At 32.8% G+C, this 8,006-nt stretch overlaps 1 long non-coding RNA gene across 1 annotated transcript; it reads left to right on the top strand.

The window, feature by feature from the left end:
* Positions 1-5,389: 5,389 nt before the first annotated feature.
* Positions 5,390-7,884, top strand: LOC137958361 (uncharacterized). Its single transcript, XR_011113974.1, has 3 exons — positions 5,390-5,650; positions 6,691-6,970; positions 7,819-7,884. It is a non-coding gene; the product is annotated as an uncharacterized lncRNA (long non-coding RNA).
* The last annotated feature ends 122 nt before the right edge of the window (positions 7,885-8,006 follow it).

Here is an 8,006-nt window from a genome sequence, read left to right as displayed (position 1 = left end):
ACCATCTAATCATATTTAAATCAAACATAATATGACATTTCATACCCCAATTTCCCCCTAATCCAACTCAGGATTTTCAATTTCAGATTTTGTTTAAACCGAACCTATTCTAATCATATTAAATCAAATGAAACATGACATTTTAGAACTAATTTCAACCCTATACCAATTTAAGAACATCAATTTCGAAATTATAAACTTAATCTACCTCTAATCAAGCTTAAATCGAGACAAACATAAAATTACATAACTCATTTACCCTAAATTAGAATTGAAACGTCAATTTCATATGCTTAATCCAATTTGTGCTTCTTTTCGTACTAAATCAAATCCGAAATACGAAATTTAAGAACGGGTAAGTTTTAATCCAAAATAGAATTATCAACTCATAAATCCAAAGCTCGAAACACCACAAATCGAATGAAACACAATTTCAAAACTCTAATGGTTTCAAATCTGAACTAGCACACTTTAGTTCAAGTTAAAACTCAAATCCAAAAATAGGAAAATCAACAAGAGAGATGGAAAAATGAGACAGAGCAACTCAATTTCAAACTTACCAGATACAAAAATTTCAAAATTTTAAATCCAACCAAAGAACAAGTACAAAAAACTAAGGTATCTCCTTTCGAAAATCAAAAGGGGAGGAATATGATAAAGGGGTAAAAGAGGAGTGGAAGGGGGGTGACAGAGATTTGGACTTACCTTCAACCTCGAAGTACCCAAAATAGTGGTCTAAGGCACTTTAGTAACTATTCTAGTACTCGATTAAAATGGAAAAATATTAAATAGGAGAAGTTTCGACATTAAAAACTCAAAAAAGAAAACATGAATTTTATTGAAAAGAGACGTTTTCTCCGTATGCAAAACTCAAAGAAAAATTTAATAGAATTCATGAAAAAAGACTTAAGATTTGTCACTTAAGTTGTTGAACATAATGAAAGATACAAAATTTAGAGATGTATCCTAGCCTATTGAAGCTTGAAAGTTCACCATTCGAATGGAGGGTGACATTTGAATGATGTTTCTTCTTCTCTTTGCTTGGGCATTTAAATGATGTTGGGTTTTCGAATGTAACTAGTTCTTCTACATACTTGTGTTTGTGCTTTGGTATTCGAATGTTAGTGAGTATTTTAATGATGGGATTTTGTCTCAAATCTTTGCTTTTGGCATTGAGTGTTGCCTACTTGTCTCCCCTCACATTTGGACATGGAGTGCTTCTTTGCTATATTGGGCATTTGGATGCTTTTGGGCATTCAAATATTTGTAGACATTCATATGCCACTAGTCAATCTACCAATCTTATGTTTTTAGGTGCCATTTTTTTTTCATTTTGGTTATTAGCATTCGTATGCTCTCAACTTCTTTGATGACAAGAGAATGGGGCAAGGGAGAGGCCTTTCCTCTCTTGTCATTGCATTTGGATACCATGCAAAGTAAGAAGATGAGGGTGAGAGGGGAAGGGCCTGCCCCTCTCTCCCTTCTCGTCTCCCTTTAACCAGAGGGAGACTGCAGGGAGGATATTGTCATATCCCTTTTTTAAAATCTTATTTATTTTTATTTTAAATATAATAATTTTCTATTTTACTAAATTTATTTAAAGTATTTATTGATACATAAGATACTTACATAAATAATATTTTTTTATTTGGTTAAATATTTTTATTTTTTTTAGAAATTGATTATTTTAAGTAAAAATGTAACTACAAAATTATATTTTTTATTAATTATTTAAAGTCAAATTTATTTATGTAATATTTGGAACAATTTTATTTGTCTAAATAAGTAGCCAACAAAAAAGACCAAATTTTTTGTTATCGATGTTCTCCGATTGGTATTCACTGCCCAATGACTCTTGTTTGGGAAATTTCACTAATACGAGCTCTATTAACTTGGAATTATACAAAAGTGATTTTGATTTACTTTTAAGCCACGTGTATGTACAAATACGCAATTACAAATAATTTTATTTGAGATTGAGATAGATTCTAGCTCTAGCAAGTTGTTCAATCTTGATCGAAGGTTCTAAATTAACCTTTCAAATAAAATAAAAATATTACAAAAAAAAAGAAGTTTGCACCCTTAATATTTCGAGAGACAAATTCTCCTTTCAATTTGGCCAAGCCTCCAACTTTGAAACACTATGAGTGAGTGTGGGGCTTGATTAATTGAATGCAAGAGGTATGATTTGAGAAGAAATTAATGGATTTGCAATGAAAGCCCTTTCTTTCTAAAAAATCTACTTAGGAAAGGAGTTTCAATATTAAGAATATTTAATGTTGTGGGTATGTCAATAATTGCTCATTAACTTTTTAAAACAACGTTTGGTAGGGTATTTATAAGTTCCCAGAGCCAAACTAAACCCTTTTTTTCACATTTGCAAAAAGTTGACATGTCATTGATCGATGGTATGATCGATTAATGTCCTTCATTTGGGTATGATAAGTTAAGTTGATCGATCAATGTGCAAGAAGTGATCTATCAATCAAAACTATGATTTGGCAATGCATTGCAAGTATGATCGATCAATGATGTTCCTACGATTGATCATGTTTTATGTCCATGGTTGACAAACTTTTATATGATTGATAAATATTAAGTGGTTGATCGATTAATTTTCTTAATTTTTGATTGGTTGGACATAATTGATTGATCAATCCACATAGAATGATCAATCATGCTTTATAACACTGTTTATCCATTATTTGTTGATTGATCGATCATGCTTTATATTTTTGGCCTATGCACGTTCTGGTTGATCGATCAATCCAGTGCCAGATTTTAAAGTATGTTTTTAAAGCACGATTAAAATTATCCTAAGCGATTCTAACACATTTAAAATATATGTATGCATTGGTAAAACATGTAGGTTTTGCAATTTGTACTAAAACTCCAAAAAATTTTATTGGGCCTCAGATTTTAAAGTTTGAAGCTACCCTATTATATAGACCTAGTTTTACAATTTTCTAAGAGTTCCTAAATTCTAGTCTTTAATTCTTTGTTTTTTTTTTACGATGCTTCTTAAAGATCACTTTGACACGGTTGTGTAGCTCGAGGTATTTGAGAAGCTTTTGTTGGTTCTTTGCATAAACCTCGACTTTTGTGTCTCTTCAAGTAATTGCATTTAAAATGCTAGAATTTAATGTTACATCAATTAAGTTTTGTTATCATTAAAATCAAAATGGGATTCAATGCTTGGTCAACAATTTAACCCTTATTTTAAAATATTATATATTCAACATTTTAAGTATTTATATTATTTATATTAAATTAATTATTTTAAGTAAATAATGTAGCTATGGAGTCAACTATTAATTATTAATTTATATTATTTATAATAGAATATAATTTATATCAATTTAACCCTTATTTTAATATATTATATATATTTTTTCATATTTCATTATTTTTAATTTATTTTATTAAATTAAATATTTGAAGAAAAATGTAACTAAAAAAGTTTAACTATTTAAAATCAATTTTTTCATGTAATTTTGGGAAAAGAATTATTTGTCTAACTTAAACTTACTATGAAACTCGAAGTAGCTAACAATTGTACGAGTATCCATCTCTTTTCTCCTACTTATCTCATCACAACTCTATTTTACTTATGATTGCTTAGGGTTTTCCAAAAGGTTACACAAATATAAAAAAACACATTCCACTATACTTTTTAGAGTATACTAACGCAAATAAATATATTTTTGCACACATCACTTTTAGTTTCACTTTCCCTTTTTCCTAGATGATCGGTTTTCCTAGCCAAAACCATTTCTAATAAATTTATTTTTATTTTTATTATAATTTATTCACACTAAGAACTATGACAATATCTGGCAAAAAGGTCATATTTGAAAAACAAAATCCAAGTTTAAGAAGGTTATATTTAATTTTTTTTTCTAGCATAATAGAAAAGATTCCCTCAAAGGTTACCTTCCCTTAGGGGGGTAGTCCAAAATGAAGTGAAATGAATTACTCCTGCATTACTTTGTTCATTAGAGGCCGAACCTCTGTCACAGAGCCTCTCGACCTCTCGGTTTCGTTTCTCTCTCGGCCTCCCTCTCTTCTCCCTCTTGACGTACCGTTAGAGTGCTGCCTCTATCGCCGTTGCCTACTAGCCCACCGTAGTTTCCCGCCGCTGAGGCAGATGACACGCCTCGTGAGGAAGATGATGGTTTAATTTTTCCTAAGTTAGGAAAAATTAAACCATCGTCATAAAAATAATAATTTATATAGTTTATTTATAAATAATAATATATTTTTTTATAATTACTATATGAAATTAGTGATTTAATAGTCATAATTAAAATATTATTAAAATAAATATTTGATAAATTATTTTGGTTTAATTATCCCATTGCTATAATTAATTAAACCAATAGTTTTAAATTTGGTGACAATATATTATTAATTAATAATAGATAAAAAAATATATTATGTTATTGATAAAAATATATATATATATTTATTATATATATTTTTTATTTTATTAAATTTATATATTTTTTATTGTATTAAATTAGTGGTTTTTAATGTCAAAACATATATTATGTTATTAAAAAATAATTAATTAATTTATTATATTCGCTTATGTTATTTTTTATTTTATTTTATTTTTTAATAATTTATTCTAGTCACACTTAATTATTGTATTAATTTATAATAAACTATAATTATTAAGTAATATAATATAGCTTTTTATTAATTAAGATATTAATATAAATTAATATAAATTAATATATTAAGATTCCTTCAAAAGGTTGCCGACCGGCCAGAATCCTCTATTCCCTCCACGAATCACTAAAAAATCCCAAGCGTTAAATTGCTACTTTTATTTATTAAAAATTCAAATATCTAGGAAACTGCGCCGCGAAATGACATCATGTCTATGAGCTGTCTCGTGCGCAACTGGCCTCACGTCAAAGTCGGACGCTGCAAGTTGCAACGCTTGCATTAGCGGTTCCCGGTTCTAGGAACTCGGATCTGTATCAAGGATGCTTATCAACCCGGGTTCGAGTTGGTTTGGGTTAGTTTAGGTTGGTTCGAGTTGCGCAAAACGCGTCTGACTATTTATCGTCTTCGCCGAACAAAACTAGCCAAAGCTCACGTGAATGAACTAAACATGCATCACCGCATCTCGTCTTGCTTTGACGTGGCAGCCAACTGCGACACTCGAGCCACTCACTAAGGATGCGCAACTCGTGGGGATGAGGTTAGCCGCGGGCCAGAATGTGATGGGCCTTGTTGCGTCCAGCTGAGCCGATGTCTATTTTTTATCTAAATATTTCTTATTTAATTATTCTATAAAAATCTTGAATTAGCACAAAAAATAAAAGAAAAAGACAACTACTTTTCTTCTCGTCGCCGCCTCTTCCGTTGGCCGCATGGATCCTCGTATTATGTGAGAGAAAGAACGCCTCTTCCCTTTGCTCCATCCGTTACCCTCTTATTCTTCACTTGCTCACTATCTCTGCTAGAAATTCACGGCCGCTCACGAAGAAAAGAGCAGGTAAAACCCTCGCTCTGCCTCTCCATGCAGAGCTTCCTCTGTTTCTGTTTGCCTGTCTCGCAATCTGCATCTTACCTTGGCGTCCCTTGCATGGACATGAAGCTTACACCGATCGACGTTCTGCTCCTCCCGCAGCCTACGGTAATCCTACTTCAAATGTATCTGTTTTCATTCTCTCGGGTCCACGTTTATGTTCTCCAATTATAATACTCCAAATACAACGTTCGACTTGCGAGGTTGAAAGTCGTCACCTTCTTTCGCCTGGAATTAGATCTATTTTCAGACGATTTCCGAATTTTCTTTGGCTCGGCGACTGCTTGATCTCGATTCCGTGGCTTTTCAGTTAATTCTTGGTTCCACGCCTTTGATGCGATTCTGTTCGGATTTTCAGGTTTCCTCAGGGTGCATGGGTTTCAGCAGCTTTGAAATCAGTAATTTTTCGCTTTTTTGGGTTGAAATCTTGTCGCTATTTTGCACCCAATGGGGCCTCATCTTCAGTATCACCGAATTCAACTTAACTCTTCTTTATCGTTGAGGAAAACAGTTGTAAATAGTTTGCCCTTTCTAGTTTTCTTGAAGCTCTTCAACTCGCTTACCTGGGATTCAGGAGAGGTTCTTGAGCCTCTAACAGTGATATAATGTTCTGAAGATGTGAATGACCTACATTTTCCCTGCCGCGTGAAAGTTTCATTTTTGGTGATAATTTCGATGCTGTTGAAGCTGCTCAGACAAAAGCTTAACGAATCATTACACTGATAAGAATTAAGACTCGACTTCCTGCTTTGCGCATTACCGTACTAATTGTTTTTTTAGATTTGCGGATGCAATTGTAACTGCCTGCGATGTTAGAGAAATTTCTGACGTCTCTTAAAAAGAACTGGCGCGAGGGGGAATTTCCCATTTCGGCGTACTGCATTTGGCAGAGAAGACAAATTGTATATACTAATTCAAAAAGCTGATGAATTTTCTTTGCTTGCTTCAAGGGCCGTGGAAGGGGCCAAAAAAAATAAGAAAATATAAAAGGAAAGTTTCCACTTATGAAGTCATTGAAGTGAAAAAGTCCTATTTTTCTATATAATTATATTTTATACATGGCTATCCATTAGGTGTCTCCGGAGTATCTTTTAACATGGATTGATGCATGTGCGTGTTGTCACAAGATCTATTGTATTATCTTTCAGGATTTGTTTGCTGCTGATGAGCCAGGATATCTTAAGGTCTGTGCATTTTGAGGTTCAATAGAGTACTCAAAGCTCCTCTCACACTGCATAAAGAAGTCAGACGCTGAAGATAACAGTGAGAGTAAGTGCAGTATATTTTTGCATGGTACAATGACAATCTCTAAAATGGCAAACCAGTTTGCAAGAGTGAAGAAGGCGCCACTTTTAAATTGCTTAACTTGCACACTCTGTTTGAATCTCCTTAGAGACGCAACCACCATCACTGTTTGCCTCCACACATGTAAGAATCTGTAACTCCAGTTCATATGATGATTTTTTCCCCCTTTCTCATTATATTTAATGACATCTTAGGAGATAGCACTATCCTTGATTTCTATGCATATACTTAGCGTTAACTGTTTCCTGGTTTAAGATTGGAGAGTGGCTCTGATCCTGCAAACTTGTTTATTTCAATATTCACTGAAGGATCATCCTACATGTATCTATTTTGTTCCTTGGTTAATTTAACATGTCCTTTGCAGAGATTATGGTAACATTTCATTGAAACCTTTTTACACATGAAGTATGTGTCTATTTTCACTTTTGTATCACATGAAAGAGCCTGGTTATCCAAACTGATTCATGAGAAACTGCTTCCATTTAAAAACTAAATGATAAGAGTTCCCAGGAACTTGCACTCTCCCTCTATCATACGATTATCCTGCCCCTATGTTGTATCTAGGAGTTTGCTTGAAAGTGGTCAGTAAGACAACTGTGACAATAACAGGGTAATATTGAGTCCTTGACCTTTCCTTTCTGTTTGACTGGAAAATGAAGTCAGCATTTCTCTGTTCCTTTGAGTTATTTTATAATTTATTAAAAACTAGTGTTATGATGAGGTGTATGTTAGCACCTAACTTAGTATATTGGACCACCTTGGGAACCTACCCTACTTACTGTTATATTTCCCTGATTAGTGCTATTACTGAATGAAGGGCTTGATAAATGTTAAACTGGTAATCTAAAAGTTTCCATTTTGCACATTTCTATTGCTTACAGACTTATATGTGTTGAATCATCATTGTCATTGAGATGGATCTGATGGATACTTTATGTCGTTCTGACAATGTCTAAATTTTATTGTTTCAGTTTGCAAAGACTGTATATACCAAAAGCTTGAAAAGGATGAAACATGTACCTGTCCAATTTGTAATGAAACATTCTGACAATGTCTTAGTTTTTATGTTTCAGTTTGCAAAGACTGTATATACCAAAAGCTTGAAAAGGATGAAACATGTACCTGTCCAATTTGTAATGTCTACTTGGGATGCTCACCT

This window comes from Aristolochia californica, unplaced genomic scaffold, assembly GCF_029961685.1.
Source record: "Aristolochia californica isolate CCGP_79_NKW_82.1479 unplaced genomic scaffold, dmAriCali1.0.hap1 SCAF_3, whole genome shotgun sequence".
NCBI classification, from domain to species: domain Eukaryota; kingdom Viridiplantae; phylum Streptophyta; class Magnoliopsida; order Piperales; family Aristolochiaceae; genus Aristolochia; species Aristolochia californica.
The sequence above is the reverse complement of the archived record's forward strand: the minus strand, read 5'-3'. Positions and strand labels throughout refer to the sequence as shown.